Raw genomic sequence first — 17,952 nt, 5'->3', positions numbered from 1 at the left:
ATAAATATTTATAATTTTATAAATTATATTATCATTATAAATTATAAAATTAAATAATTTAAATTATAATTTTAAATACAAATAAGTAGAATGTTAATTACAAAAGTAAGTACATATAAATAAAGAATAATTAAATATATTATTATTATTATTATTATTCGTAATATAAAATTATTATATATTATTATTATAGTACAAATATCAGATTGTATATTTGAGGATGACTTAAATGAATTAATTTGTAGAAGTTATACTGACAACATACATATACATTTCGGTAGCTTACTCATCAGAACTTCACAGTTAAGCGTGCTTGACCTGGGGTAATATAGGGATGGGTTACCTTCTGGGATATTTCTCAAAAATTGCACAAGTAAGGATAAAACACGTTAAAAAGTGAACTGTCGTACGTGAAATAAAATCCTTGAGAGGCCAAATATGAGGGTTGTTACATTAATAAATTTATTAAAATTAAAAAGAATTATAATTTTTGACAGAATTTTCTATCAAAAATTTTTACGGATTAATTATTTTTGACGGATTTTTTTTTTTACGTCACTTTTTTCGACGGATTTAAATTCGTCAGAAATTTACTTGTTTCCGTCGAAAATTAGCATTTTTCTTGTAGTGATTGGGAATGTCATAAGTGAGTTGGATATATAACAATTTTGCTAGTAAATATGCAATATATAATTAACAATCATTTTATATAAAAAAAAATGTTTCATGCCATGATAATCTGTCATATTTGGTTCTTCATGCTCTCGAGGACATGGTCTTAACTCTCATAAGTAATGGAAATATTGCTCTTCGCAATCAAGGCTACAAATTGTGAAATCGCTGCTTATGCAACCTATATGTAAGGCTTGTCAACATATCAATGTCAATGTGTTTTAGCTTGTCTTTATTTTGGCTAGTAGTTAGGTCTTTCAATATGATAGGTTGCTTAACCCTTTTCCTGGAATGAGATGGTACCATGTGCTAGCCAGAGTGTCTATAAGAAGAAAATAGGAGTCATGTTAATAATTAAAATAACAAATATTATACATAACAAGTAATTATACAAAATATTATAACAAGTAACATTATAAAAAAAACAAAAAAAAAACTTTAAAAACTTATAAAAAAAGCGTGCAAATGAGTGTTGCATCCTTAGAGAAAAAAGATTATTGTATCGTTAGAGAATAGAGATTATTGCATTGTCGAACTAAAGAACATGGAAGAATAGAGTTCTCAACAAAACCACATTATCCACCATAAACCCTTAAAGCATTGGAAGAAAGAGGAAAAACCTTTGAACTTAGGAGCATACGTGAAGGAGAACGGAAAAAGGTCACGTGAAATGAACAAAAGTAGTGGTCGTAGAATGTAGTAGTCATAGTGGTTTTCTGAAACAATGGGTAGCATGCATGGAGGATTCGTTGAAAATCATTTCAATCACAACTTCATCACCAAAAAAAAAAAAAAAGAATAGTAGAGAGCACAAATGGTTTCGTGCCCTCATTAGTGACCTAATAACAAGACATTATATAGCAGGTGACAATTTACCCATCATAGAATGTGAACTTTCTATGACAGGTAAATCAAAACCTATCATAGCATGTTTTTAATCAAAGGCTTACCAATGCATTCTATCACAAGTGTTTGCTTATCTGTCATAGAAAGAATATTCTATAACGAGTAAGTCAACATCCTTCATAAAATATTTTAGCATATTTACAACTATGTCACTGTACCACTTTCTATGTCATGTGGATGACACTTGACGTAGAAAGTGCATCAAAAGATGTTACATTAAATATCAAAATAATAATTTCAAATCATGCTTTATAACAAAATAATGCTCATATGAATACTTAAATAGTACCAAAAATTTCAAAATAAATACATTAACATACTGAAATAATTTCTAAACTATTATTAATATAAGGTATGATGAAAACTGGGGTATTACATTAACATTAAAACATAATCTTTGAAGGGTCTTAAATCGTCCTTTAATTTAACAAAAATAATATAATTGTCAAACTATAAGGACCAAAACTATATTTAAATCTATTATTTTTTTATTATTAAATTATACAATAAATATCATTATCGTGGGTAATTTAATGTTTCATTAAATGTGATTAGGTCTACTAAATTTTGATGGCTATTATAAAGTTCAAGTTTAAAGCATTTTTTATATAAAATATAATCTTTTTATATATTATAAAACATATATGTGTATTATGTGTATGTAAATTTTGATGGCTATTGCAAAGTTCAAGTTTTTATAAAACATACTTTTTTATATACTATAAAATATATATGTACGTGTGTGGAGAGATCAAATTAGATTAGTATTGCTTCAGCTAACTTTTGCACAATTAAAAACTTTATATCAATATAAATTTTTCAATTTTATCGTTGAATTATTTTATTTTACCTTGAATGTTTACATCAAATATGTCAAAAAGGTAATCAAATTTATTATATTTTAATATATTTTGAAGAGAAGGATTCAAACGACACTGATATTTTATTAAGTATTACATCGTTCAATAACTTTATATTAAATGTGAATTTTATTATAAATCAAATTGTTAGATTAAAAGTTCTTTACTCTTAGGTCATATATATAAAATTTCATATTAATTCAAGATGATTTAATACTTCATTCTTATAAAATAAAATTGACGTAATATATACATTTCAAAGAATAATAAAATGTGAATATTTTGATTACTTTCAAGTTGTTATTCAATTTTAACAAAATTTGATATAAATATATAAAGTGATATGAAGTTATAATTCAACGGTTAAATTTATAAAATTCACATTTAATATAAAATTATTGAACGGTGTAATACTTAGTAAAAATTATACTGGTATCATTTGAACCCTCCTCTATTTTGAAATATTAATATATTACATCAATTTTAGTCTATATAAATTAATTGAGGTTTTAAATAATTTTAGATTAATATAAAATTTTGTATATAATCTAGGTGAAAGAAAATTTTAATCTAAGGATAAAATTTTAAAAAAAAATATCATCTAATTGAAAGTTGATAAATGATGTAATAGTTGATAAAGCTAGCTTATTGCCGAGTAATATGTTTGTGTAAGAAAGAAATCAACATAAACTTATTTTAAATTTTACAGTATTTATATGTCTAGATTATATTATGTTTTAGTTTTGAATCTAATTTCAAGTCTACTAGCATTGTTAAGGGTCACCTTATTCTAGGTATTATTCACCTTGGTATTCAATGATGTGGGAATTTTTTTTGCATACCAAGCATCCTAGTCAGGCTAATTAAAAGGTGAGAGTAACTTAAACCTCCTTTTTAGTGTCAATATGTTTCAACCTCAAATTCATTGACATTGTTAGGATTGTTTCTAAATAATTGTCTATTTTTATATTTGTTAGATTGTTACAATTTTATCTTTGAAAAGATATTTCGATAGATTCACTATTGCAAAAATAGGTTACTACGTCACCTAATTTACGTCAGAAAAACAAAAATACGACGTTATAAATACGCGGTGGCATTTTCGTAAATAAAAGGTGATTAATTTACGTCGGAAAGGGGGGGGGGGTCCGACGTAAATTAGTGAATATATGCCCCCAACGTTTCACTTTCTTCCCACGCGCGCCTTGTTTACAAAAACTGTTTAGTTCTTCTCGTTCGTTTGTTTGCACATTCCATGTTTCTCTAAGTCTCTAAGAGTCTGCACATTCCACGTTTGAGGGCCGTTCTTCTTGAATTTGTTGTTTGTTAATTGTTGATCTAGAACGTGTCGTTCCGAAACCAGAATGGGCCGTTCTAGATAAACAATTAACACAAAAGTATTGCAGCTGGAACGGGCCGCTCTGATTTTAGAATGGGTCATTCCAGACGCATTAAATTTGTGTTAATTGTGTATCTGGAATGGCCCGTTCTGGTTTCAGAACAAGCCGTTCCAGATGCATTAAAGAAGGACTTTTTAGACATTGACCTTTAGTTTATCATCGTATTAGTAGAAATATTTATCGATTTTATCCGAAATTACTATCGATTTTTTAGGGTTGTAGTTTAGGTTAGAAAAATTTTGAATAACTGAGTCAATAGTTAATTTGTGTTAATATATAGATAATGAATCGAAGTTGGATGAGTGCAAGTCGCATTAGTCAAGAGTACAGAAATGGAGTTGAAGAGTTCTTGCAATTTGCAATAGAAAATGGGAAACCCATCAAAGGGGCATATTATTATACATGTGTTCGTTGTTTGAATCAAATACGTTAGGAAGTTGGGGAAATACGTGATCACCTATTTATATTTGGTATTATGAAGATGACAAAAGTAGAGCACAAAATAGTGGGGTTACAATTCAGGCTGAGGCTGTGCACTTTGCTAGTTCTAAAGATAAAAATCACATTACAACATCTATGAGTTATTTCTGAGTCATACAAGACATATGGGAAATTGATTATGTTACGTTTAGAGTGCCTGTGTTCAAGTGTAAATGGGTTGATGGCAATACGGGTGTGCGGACAGATGATTTAGAATTTACTTTGATTGATTTGAACAAGGTCGGTTATAAGGATGAACCTTTTATATTATGGCATATCAAGCAAGACAAATTTTTTATGTCAGGGATCCATGTAATGAGAAATGGTCAGTGGTCCTCGAAGGAAGAACCATGCATGGAACTCACGAAGATGAGTATCTAGATATGCATGAGACACCGTCTTTCTCAAGCAGATCATTTGGTCCTATTGCGAACAATGAAGTGGACGAAATACATGCTATTCAAAGTGATCATGATGAAGGAATATGGGAAAACATACCAACCTAATAGGTTTCTGTTTGTGCATTATTTGTTTTTTTATTAGTTGTTTTGTTGCTATATTGCTATTATCTTTTTTACTTTATTTGTCTATTCAGTTAATTCGTTGTTTTAATAATAAGAGTTTAATTTTTTCAGGATTATGGAAGATTCGGGGTCTGGCAGTGGAAGGAGGGAAGGTAGATCTGTCACCCGATTGTCTGGGTTGACAGTTGGACGCATTGCTAAGGAGAGGACACCAGTTGAGGTGGATCCTCGTTCTAGCAAGGCGTCAGGCCCAAATGCTTCCAAGTTTAGAAGCTATTTGGGAGTCCTAGCTCGACGTCATGTTTTTATTATCATTCCATCATGGGATGACGTTGAGGAGGCTGACAAGAACCTCATGTGGCAGGATATTCAGGTATATACTTTCACATCCCTTCAATATTATATAACTTAAATACATTATTTATTATTTGTTATTATTTTGATAGCAAAATTTTGACATTCCCAACACTGAGGTCATGAGGAGGAAGATGTTATCTGCCCTTGCCACCAGGTGGAGAGACTTCAAGACTTTCTTGACACGGGAGTATGTATTTGGAGAGCGACAAAATGAGACTCCCTGTCTAAAGTACCAGATCACTGATGAGGAGTGGATGCAATTTCCTACCACTCGATTAGACCCTTCTTGGTAGGTTAGTTATTGATAACTCTTACATTGACACAAATACTTAAGGTATATTTTAATTAATCTCATTTTCTTTTTTGTATTATTGCAGGACAAAAGAGTAGCTGTCCAAGAACGACAGAGTAAAATAATGCACCCCATTCATTGTCAAGAGGGGGATATGAATTAAAAAAAAATGATGAAGGCTAGGGCAGAGGCATCAGGGGTTGAGTCTACTGACCGTGTGGAGTCACCTCCCCACTATGAGATATGGATAGCAGCCCGAACAAAATCAGATAGGAAAATGACTTCTGAATCTGCAAGGGTCCTTGCTGATAAAATAGTAAGTAAAAATATACAAACTAAGACTCTTCATTTCAACTCATTTAATTCATAAGTGTAGTTTAGGGTATACTTATTGTTAATATGTTGCAGGAGGGTTTAGTTGAGCAGACCACCCAGGGCTCATTTGTTTCCCATGGTCGGGATGATATCCTCACAACGGCCATAGGAAGGCCAGAGCATGCAGGGCGTGTGCGTGGTATTGGTGGTTCTTGGAGTCACCGAGATTACTTTGGTGCACCACCATCGAGAAGCAATACTGTTGACTCTTGCAGTCAAAAGGCTATGTAGAGAATGGAGATGCAGTTTGAAGAGAAATTGAAGAACATTCGAGAAGAGTTTGAACAGAAGTTTAAAATTTTGGCTCGTTCTCAGCAACAGACTGCAGTTGCTCATGATGGTGTTCGAGTCAGCACTAAAGGGAGTTGTGCTGCTCCAGATCCCTCAGGGGAACAGACTCACACTAATGTACCAAACCAGTTTGAGTAATATGTTGAGGATGACCCCCCACGATTAGTGGCTATTGGCCGAGTATTTGAGGGTGGCTCAACCATCCATGGTGTCCCTCTACATCCAGACTAGACACGGGTTGTGGTTGACCAAGTTCAAGATGTTGCTGCTCTAGTGCCTTTGCCCAATATAAAGGTTCAACTAGCGGGGCAGGTAACCGGCACATTCTTAGCTTGGCCAAAACGTTTGGTAATGCCGCTTTCAGCACAGGCAAAGGTAATTCTATTATTGCTCTTTTATATTCTTATAATTCTATTATTGTTTAACTAATTTTGATTATTTATTTAGGATTTTATCAATCGTGGTAAGGAGGTCATGAGAGAACCTCATGTTGATCATGCTAATATCGCAGAAGCTGAGGATGATCCCATATCTAGGCTTCTAACCATATTACCACGATTAAAGAAGAAACGAATTCAATTGCAGTGGGACATTAGAATTTTTGGAGTTGATAGCTCTGATGTTGCACTATACATATCCCTGCCCGATGCATTAGAGATTGTTGGGGAAAATTTCATGTTAAATATATCTATCATACAGCTGTGGGCCATGTAACTGATATTTTCTTTTATAAGTCTAAATTTACAATAATTACATTTAACTTATAATAATTAATTGTGTTAGGTACATGGACAAATTGAGTGTGGAGCAAACACAAGCACAAACACAAGTATATGGATTTATTGAGCCTCAATCCATCAAAAAATCAGGAAACACTCAGGTCCAAATCCAGCAATATATGCAAACATGGATGAGTGAATCAGGAAGAGATATATACATGGCTCCATACATTGACGAGTTATTTTTTTAATTGGTTTTTTAATCATGGTAATTTTATAACTAATTTGTTTGTCATACAATGTAGGTCCCATTGGCAGTTAATGGTAATCATTCCTAAGGAATACACCGTGGTGTGGTTTTGTTCACTACATCAAAAACCAAGCCACGAAATTAAATGCTAATTACAAGGGTAACTAAAATTTTTCATTATGTTTTAAAACTGTAATTATATATATTGGCAAACATCTGTTTTTATTTCAATTAATTAGAATCGTGTCTGGAGCTAATATTTTAAGTGGAAGAGGCAGATCAAAGACATTGCACTTCATATACCCTAAGGTTAACAAATTAATTAATAGAGGTAATAATATTTAAATTTATTGACTTTGTAAATAATAGTTATTTGTTTCTCATTTTAGTGTAATAAGCAACAAGACTCGTTTGAATGTGACTATTACATCATGTATTGGATGAGAGCCATAGTTTGTGTGGGTATTACTGATTCTTGAGCGCAGGTAATTCATATCAAAATTTATTTAAGTATATTTACCTTTACGATAATTAACATTGCATATTAATGACACTTAAATTAATGTTTCAGGTCTTTCAAGATCCATCTCCATTGCTTGAAGATGAGATCATCAAGATAAGAGAACAATGTGCAACTTTTTTTCTTCAAAGTATATAATAGTTAGATTTCTAAGTTTAGTTAGTTAGATATTATGTTTCTAGTTTGATAGCATTGACAAACATATGTTTTATAACTTTTTTAGGATAATAGGATTTACATTTTCATAATTTATGTTTTTTAAGATTTATATATTATTTTGTTTTTGTCATTCAATTTTGAAATATAATTTGAATTTGTATTCAAGGACTGCCTGGTTTAAGTTTTTTATTTTGGACTATATGCAAGTTTTGGGTATATCAAAAAACAACAAAAATTTTATAAAAAAAATGCCAGAATTTACGTCGGACTACACCATAGCCGACGTAAATTTACGTCGGACCTAGCACTGGCCAACGTAAATTTACGTCGGACATGGTGTGTCCGACGTAAATTATTGCATTTATTTTTTAACATTTGAAGCCCTTTTTTACGTCGGTCATAAGACATGTCCGACGTAAATTTACGTTGACTGTGACAGACGACATAAATTTACGTCTCCCGCTTTAACGTCGTAACTGTTTCTGACGTAAAATCCTTAAAATATCTTACGTGAAAGACCCCTTTTGTATTAGTGATTAAGAGAACAAAGACAAAATTATATAATATTAATTTTTAATTATTATTAAAATTGTATATTAAGTATCATAAATGTTGGGAATTTAATTATTCATTAAATGTAATTCATGTGTCAAATTTTTTAAATTTGACATTGCCATCTGGTATAAGTCTCCATCAATCACTATATAAGACATCAATCCCACTCACACACCCACACCAACCCAACCTCCCTTGGACACACATACACATACGCACCTACATTCACTACCCACACAGGTGCACACACACATTTAAGTAATAATAGTCATAATCTTTTTTTATCACTTTTAATTTTTTTAACTTAACTACATATTTAAAAAATAATTAGATACGAAAATATTTTACTTTTTATAATATTTAATTTTATTATATATATATATATATAACTTTTATCTATAAAATCGTAGTAATTAGATTAAAAAGTTGACTAGTGTATATACAATTTTTTTTTTATTTCTTAACAACTTATTAATTACTTTCTTTTTTTATTAAGAGAAACTAGTTATTACTTATATTTTTAATTATTATTAAAATAAATCATTACTAATCATTTTAAAGTTAACTGTTTATTTATAAAATCATTTATTTTGAAATATTAGAATATTAAAAAATCACTTTAAATTTAACTATTTATTGATTTATAAAATCATTTATTTAAAATATATCTAACTTTTTATAATTTTAAAATTTTCATGTTAATATTATGTTTTCACATAAAGTGTTATTATATAGTATTTATATATCTAACTTTTTTTTTATCATCTTTAGATTTTGCAATATATATTATTAAGTGAAAATGATCAAATTTCTATGATAAGGGTTATTAATTTGCGTAATTAAATTCTTCGATAAATACATTTAGCTCCATCTATTAAAATTGATCATCTTTAGATTTTGATATATATTATTAAGTAAAAATTATCAAAATTCTATAATTAGGGTTCTTAATTAATGTGAGTAATTAAATTCCTCAACAAATACATTTAGCTCCATCTATTAAATTTGGTTATATCTAACAATTATTATAATGTTCTAAGTTTCCATCAACTATTTTTCATAAATCGAATGAGTTAAAGATAAAAAGAACTTTCAAAATTTATAAATAAATATATAATTTATATAATTAACTTTCTATTTAATTTAAATTTATCAAAATTTGAAAAAACTTTCAAAGCTTTGTTATAAATAAATAATAATAAAAGAAGTAAACACTTTCTGGTTTTATGATTATTGATTGAATTTTTTATTATTTTATACAAGGTGAAGTAGTTTTAATTTATATAGATTTTAGTGTAATCATGTTTCTTTAAAATTGTACCTTGTAATCTTGCAAAGCTAATACAATAAGTTGTATTTTGTCTTTTTAAAAAAAATAAACAATTATTTTATCTAAAATCTATTATTAAATTAAAATTTTGAAATGTATAAGATTCAAAAAATTGAGTCTTCTGATTCAAGCTAACAAGTTGAACCAAACTAATAGTGAGCTTGAACCTAGTCAAATTTGAGCTATAAAAAATGTTTATTTTGAACCCAAGTCAAACTATGATCTAAGTCAAATGTTATTGAGTAAAATTGAATTGAACCTCCACTAATTTCCAACCCTACCATCAACTATTAATGTGTATTCAAGTCTAGTTAAATATTATTATATATATATATATATTAACTAAAATAAATTATCATATACTTCCTTGGTCCCATAATGCTTGTAATTAAGATTTAAAAAAATAAAAAATAACAATGAATGTATCACTTTTTATAGAATTTTATCAAAATAACTCCACCCTTCCAATAAATGCATTATTTTTAATAGTGATGGTTAAATAATTAATGAAATGAAAAATTAGAAAAATAATAATAATTAATATTACATTGAAATATAAGTGCATAAATTATTTTGGGACAATTTACAAATACTAAAAATATAGTCTATATATGAAGCACTAACTCTGATACGGAGGCGAACACAAACATGAACACCAAGACTCAACTAATGTCCAAAAAAATAGGATATATGGGGAAACAACATGTATATATATACTTTACAATTTTCATATGATGATAACTAAAAAAATGAACCACATGTCTTAAAAGTTAAATCATCAAATAATTCTTATGAAAATAAGTCTCATCATAGATAAAAATAAATTTTTATGAGCTTTGCAATATTTATAAGTAAGTTGAGTTTAAAATTATTTTTTTTATAATAAAAGTGTTATATGAGTATTCAGCTAAGTAAGAGTTAACTCACTCTCTTAATTCATGTTTAAGTCATGTCAAAAAAAATATTAAAATTGTGTTAAAGAGGTATTCTAATAAAAAAATATATAATTCTTATTGTGAAATGATGTAAATATGTAAGTCATGTGTCATGGAAAGTCTGACAAGTATTACGTTAGAAATGTGTCACACATCGACACGATTAGGGATGAGAATAGGCTAGACTAGACCTTATAAATATATAAGTTAGACATGTTCTACAAAATTAAAGTTTGAACCTTACATATTATCTATCATAGACTTCTTTATAGGCCTGGTTTGGTCTTTTTGAAAGTTTCGCTTGTTCTATTAGTTTATTTAAATTATTAATATTAATTAGGTCAATAAATTTAATTTTAAAAATCAACAAAATTATTTTTAAAATATAATTTACTCAGTATTATTAAAAATGTAAAGAAAAAAGAAGAAAAAAAGAAGATATAACTAATTAATAAGTGATATAACTAAAGAGAAAAAGATATGAAAAAATTATGCGAAAAAATAGAAAGAAAATAATATTGAATATTTTCCTTGTTAAAACTAAATATCAGTCATTTAGCTTCTCTCCAAAACCACCATACATTAGTACATAGTTAATACTATTAAGTAAAGCATCCAACTAATCTTTAATAACCCGTGTTAATCTTTCAAGTTAATATTAAAAGGAAAATAGCAACACTTAGGGTGAATTTTGGGAGCATGATTTAAAGTATATTAGAAGAGAAGAGAAATGATTTATAAAGAATTGAAAAATATTAAATTGTTTGAAAGGAGTGATTTATGAGAATTTAAGGGTAAATAAAAGTGGGTCTCATAAAAAAAAATACTCCTAAAGAGAGGAGATTTGCTAGGAATTTAAAAAAAAGATAAATTTCTATACATTAGTTTTTTTTTTCATTCTACTAAATAATGATTAAATATAATAAAAAATAATTTTAAATTATTAATTTCTCTCTATTTCTTATCTAATTCTACTCTATCAAACAAATATAAATTCTACGGTATATTTTTCATTGAATCAATTATTACCTATTCTCTCTTATTTTCTCCTATTCTTTTCCAAATAAAATATTTATGTAAAGAACAATTAAGAAGCGTATGCTCGCGCCAACCAATTAAAGATGATTTACGTATGAAAAAGAAAACTGTGACTAACCTACTGGATTATTTTATATTTATATTTTATAAAGATATAGACGTATTACCAGCACAATCAATTTGTAATTTCTCCAAAACCATATGAAACAATACCCAATAAATAGATAACAGATGATGATCAGGATGATCAGTCTATATAATAGATTGGGTAATACATATTTAACAAAAGTTTCATCACTAAACCACAAAGCTTTGTTCTATATATGATCCAAGTTCTAATATTTTCCAAATGGATCTTATTCTCTACTTTACATCCATTCTCTCTATTTTCATTTTCATGTTTATGACACATAGGATAGTAACCAAAAAATCTACCACAACTCCAAATTTACCACCAGGGCCATGGAAGCTACCTGTGATAGGGAACATACACAACCTTGTTGGCCCTACACTTCCCCATCATTGACTGAGAGATTTATCAGAAAAATATGGACCCTTAATGCATCTGAAACTTGGAGAGGTTTCTACCATTGTGGTTTCATCCCCAGAGTGTGCTAAAGAGGTGTTGAAAACCCATGATCTTATCTTTGCATCAAGGCCTCATCTCCTAGCTGCAGAGATAATGGACTATAACTTCAAGGGTATAGCTTTCACACCTTATGGTGATTATTGGAGACAGATGAAGAAGATCATGACACTGGAGCTACTAAGCTCAAAACGTATCCAATCTTTCCATCCTATCAGAGAGGAAGTGCTCACTGATTTCATCAAATGGATTGCTACAAAAGAAGGGTCACCTGTTAATATTACCAAAGAAGTGACTTCAACAGTGTTTGCCCTCACTGCAAGGATAGCCCTTGGCAACAATTGCAGGCACCATCAGAAACTAGTATCAGTGGTAAAGGAAGCTGCAAAGGTTGCTGGAGGTTTTGACTTGGGAGATTTGTTTCCTTCTGCTGAATGGCTTCGACACCTTTCGGGGTTGAGACCTAAGCTTGAGAAGTTGCACCAACGAGCAAACCAGATATCGCAAGACATCATCGATGAGCGTAGAGAGGCCAAATCAAGTGCCACTGATTCGCTGGATATTCTTTTAGATGTGCTCATGAAGCCTGAGTTGTGCTTGAGTGATGAAAGTATCAAGGCTGTGATTTGGGTAAGTATTGTTCACTTCTCCCGCCATTGTTATTAATTGCACAATATTCTTAAGAAAGAGCTTTCAACTCTGAAATTGGTAAACTTAATTTTATAAAACTAGCTTATAAGTTCAAAAAAAATTCTTCACTTATGTACATTTTTACGGCCATGTCACTGGTGAACGTACGATCTCTAATAAATATGTAGAAAGTGGAGGACTATAGCATGCAGTTGATTGTGTTTTGTTCAGTTTTAAACTGTTTTATAATAACAAATTAACATACTTGGACACCCTTTATTTACAAACACTCTTCAACATGTAGACCTATATCAACTTTCTTAATCTCTATCTTCTTAATTATCAAATTATATAAGCGATTATACCTGTATTTATTTTTTTTCTTTCACAAGTTTTAATTAAGTTGTTGGTCATCTAACAACCATTTTTTATTTTATAAAATGATTTAAGAGAACTTCTTTTTAGAAGACTTACAACTTTTTAGTAAGGACAACAAAATAGAAGATAATAAGAAAATATAAAATGATAACTTAAATGTGAAATTATTTTTTTTTCCCGACAAGCATTCACCGATATAGAAAATTAGGTTAAATGTATTTGTGTCCTTCAAAAATTGATTCTATTTGATTTTACTCCCTCAAAACAAATTCTTGATTTTAGTCCTCTAAATTTATATAATACCTATTTTAATTCTTTTTAAAACAATGTTAACTTTTGTTATTAAAATAGATCACCTCAGTACTAAAATCACCATTATAGTTTTACTAACATGTAACTTTTTAAATTTAAAATATTAATTATTTTATGATTAAGTTAAGATTTAGGGTAAAAATTAATTTTATACTAAAAAAATTTTACTATTTATTTTCGAGCCCAAACATAAAGGTTCTAGAAATACTTTATTTTATTTTTTGTTTCTCATTTTTTTTCACCCTCAATGGAGGTAACCAAGGATCTCTTGTTTCTCAAAGACAACACCTTAAAGCTTGAGGAAGGAGAAAAATAATGAATGTTGTTTAAAGTAATTAGTGGATTGAGGTTTAGGATTAAACGATGTTGCCAAAAATTGGGAATTTGGAGTTTAGGAGATGGCCAACAAAAGTGTAAAAGTAAACATTTATAGACATGGTGATGAAGGTGGAACAAAAAACTTGCTTTGAGTTGTGAGAAGATTTTATTATAATTTGGTAAGAGACACTTTGTTCATGTAAAAAATAATTACTACAACTTTCATATATTTGAGAGTGAATAATGAAAAATTTAAAATATAAAATTAGTTTTTATCCTAAAACTTAACTTATTCCTAAAATAATTAATATTTTAAATTAAATCAATAAAACTTACAATAATTTAGATGTTGAGATGATCTATTTTAATAAAATAAAATAAAAAAGTTAATTATGTTTAAAAAACATTAAAAATAGGTATTATATAATGGAAATTTTTTTAAAGGACTAAATTTAAATAGAGTCAATTTTTGGAAGATTAAAAAAATATTTAACTCTAAAATTTTTGGTTATGGGGACAATATTTAATTCATAATAAATAATTATATATATATAAATATTTTATGTATGTTTTGAATGCAAAACAAACAATTTAAATTATGACATGAGATTATTTTTAATTACTCATAATTTCTTTCGAAAAAAGAACTACTAAAATAGAATGTAATAATTAAGATAAAATACATTAGAAAAGTAATAGACATAAGAGAATTAAGAAGTTTAAATACACATGTAAAGATAAATAATATAAAAATTTTAAAATTTTTAAAATTAATTACAAAAATAGTGTATGAAATACACATCCAATAACATAAGGGAAATTTTTTTTAAGAAAAAGTATAATTGAAAGAATAAGAAAAGTAATACAAAAATGAATTTTTGGAGACAATAATAATTATATTATGAATTTTTTACTATATTTTTAAATTATAGACATAATATTTATAATTATACATATATTATATAAACAAAATTAAAAAACCTAGTGGGGACAATTTCCCTCACACTCTTTAATATGGATCCTTCCCTGTGTATCTCTTGTACATAATATTGTGACTCGATAAATTTTGTAGAGGGTGAGAATCAAACACGAAAAGATATTAATTTTACAAATAGAAGTAACCTATCGACTAAAATGTAAATAATTAAGAAACATCTTGTTTGGCGCGCGCACAAAAAAAAGAAAAAAAAAAAGAAGTAAAATATGCATAAAAAAGAAGTAAAATTTAGACAACTTTTATTTAATCTATACCCACCGAAAATTTAGACAACTTATGCATATAAAAAAATAACACTTGTGCTAATTTGTGAGCTAAATTTCTTCTTTCCCATGGACTTCCAGAAATGAGTGTCAAATTAAACTCGAAAAAAATCACTTAATATTATTCTTTTTAATTTCTCATGGATTTCCTTTACATAGAAATCAGATACATGAATAACAGTTGCCTGTCAAATAAATAATTTAATTCTAAGTGGTCTTCAGCAGCATATCAGCTTATTTCATTTTTCTAGTTTTTGTAGAAATTATTTGGCTTAAACAGCAGAAAACATTGTATCAAGTTGATTTTAACAATCTAGCCTTTGTTATATTAATCGGGTGCCATCTATCATGTCTTCTAACCATAATATATGGATGTCTTTGAATCAATTTAACATGATCTCATGATTTTGAAGGATATCTTTGGAGGTGGAAGTGATACATCATCTTCAATCATAACATGGGCAATGACAGAAATGATTAGAAATCCAAGAACAATGGAGAAGGTACAAGAGGTGAGGGAGGTATTTGATAAAGAAGGAAAGCCTAATGAAAGTGGCATGAAGAATCTAAAATACTTGAAATCTGTTGTTAGTGAGACATTAAGATTATTACACCCTCCTGCTCCTCTTTTGATTCCAAGATTGTGTGGACAAGCCTGTGAGATCAAAGGGTATGACATACCAATGAAAAGCAAGGTCATAGTGAATGCTTGGGCAATTGCAAGAGATCCAAACGTGTGGCCTGAGGCTGAGAGGTTTTGCCCTGAGAGGTTCATTGAAAGTTCTATTGACTACAAAGGAAATAATTTAGAGTTCATCCCATTTGGTGCTGGAAGAAGAATGTGCCCGGGTTACACATTTGGCTTGAGCAACGTTGAGTATGCACTTGCATTGTTGATGTATCATTTTGATTGGAAACTTCCCAATGGAATGAAAAATGAAGACTTGGACATCACTGAGACATTTGGAATAACAGTTGTTAAAAAAGATGATTTATATCTCGTTCCCAAAATTATTAATCAGCCTACTCCATAAGCTTTACACATAACCTGTTGCCCTACTCTCCTTTTGGCAATGTTTATTGATGCAGAAGTAAAGGATATGATGTCGTATCTCTAAAATTTTCATTCATGTTTCCTGTTCCCTCGAATGATGAAGAGTTATACAGAACTTCACTTGATGTATATGTATCATGTTCAATATTCCTATCTAATAATTAACTACCTTCATGTGTCATCATCTTCATCTTGTTTTTAATTGATTGGAATTAGGACTAATAGTATTTTACTATTTTTAACATTTTCTTCTCGAATGCTATTATCAATATTATTATCTTGTTCTATTAAATTAAATTATTTTTTAATAAAGTTAATTACGTCAATTAAGGACATCACATTTATAATGGATGTTAATGTCCATTATGTGTTTTTAATGGTTTTTATTTAGCTTCTTTATTTTATTTTATTTTTCTCTTTCTTTACCCTTTATTAGTTTTTTCCCTTGTGTTTGTAGTATTGAGTTTTTTTTTTCGTTCATTTTATTTTTTATTTTATGTAGATGGTGGATTAATGGGGATGAAGCTCAACAACTTAAAAGATGTGTATGACTGATAAGATTTAAGTCTTCTCTTATTAAAGATAGAATAGTCTCTTTGAAATATTTTTTCCTCTTAAAACTACACAAATAGAGTCCACTTATTTTCTAAAAAAATGTCTACCCTTAAGAATTCAAACATTAATTTTCTATTAATTATATTTTTAATAAATTTAATGATGTCAATTAAGGACACCACATTTATAATGGTTTTTAATGCCTATTATGTGTTTTCAATGGTTTTTATTTGACTTTTTATGGATCTTATGAGTCTTTTGTTAGTCTATGAGTAATCTCTATTTCAATTTGTGTTTTCTTCCTTCATTTACTAATGTGGTATGTAGTTTGTTAGTTTCTTCTTTTATTTGTATTTGCAGTATCAAATATTTTGTTCAATTTTGTTTTTCTATTTTCTGTAGATCACTACTACAAAAACATTATTTTACATCGCCAAATTTACATCGGTTCTAGTAGAACCGATGTAAATGATAAACGCGGTGGCAAACTTGTAAATAAATAAAAAATAAAAACATATTTACATCGGTTTTATTTATAACCGATGTAAAAATAAAATTCGGGAGTTGTTCTACATCGGTCTTGGGTCATGACCGATGTAGAAATGAGAACCTAATTTTCCCCTTTCCCTCATCACCAACGTAAACCCAGCTGCCTCCTCCCACTCCCCATCCCTCTCTCCCATCCACCAAACCCTAATATCTTCGTGCTCTCCTCCAGCCTCGCCCCCGACGCCGCCACCGCCGACATCGCCGTCCGCGCCCTCTGCTCCGCCTCCCGCCTCGACCACGCCGTCCAATTGCTCAAGGAATTCACCTCCAAGCACTGCCCCCCGGACACCTTCACCTTCAACCACCTCCTCAAGCACCTCTGCAAGTCCCGCCCCCTCTCCTCCATCTACGCCTTCATCGACGAGATGCACCGCGACTTCACCCTCAAGCCCGACCTCGTCACCTACACCATCCTCATCTACAACGTCTGGAACTCCAAGAACCTCCGAGAGCCCACGCGCCTCGTCGTCGTCCTCCACCGCGAGGGCTTCAAGCCCGATTGCTTCCTCTACAACACCACATGAAAGGCTACTGCGCCCTCAGCAGGGGGAGCGAGGCCATCGAGGTTCTTAGTTAGTTACTTCTCATCTCATGTTGTATATAAGCTAAGTAGATGCCTAGTCCCTTATCTATGTCTTCTGAATCTG

The 17,952-nt window shown here is 29.7% G+C and overlaps 1 pseudogene; it reads left to right on the top strand.

The window, feature by feature from the left end:
- The first annotated feature begins 11,460 nt into the window (after positions 1 to 11,460).
- Positions 11,461 to 16,969, top strand: LOC109818579 (cytochrome P450 71D9-like; annotated as a pseudogene).
- Positions 16,970 to 17,952: the final 983 nt, after the last annotated feature.

The sequence above is a fragment of the Cajanus cajan genome, chromosome 2 (assembly GCF_000230855.2).
Source record: "Cajanus cajan strain Asha chromosome 2, NIPB_CcT2T_4, whole genome shotgun sequence".
NCBI lineage: Eukaryota > Viridiplantae > Streptophyta > Magnoliopsida > Fabales > Fabaceae > Cajanus > Cajanus cajan.
Note: the sequence above shows the minus strand (reverse complement) of the source record. Positions and strands in the feature narration are given on the sequence as shown.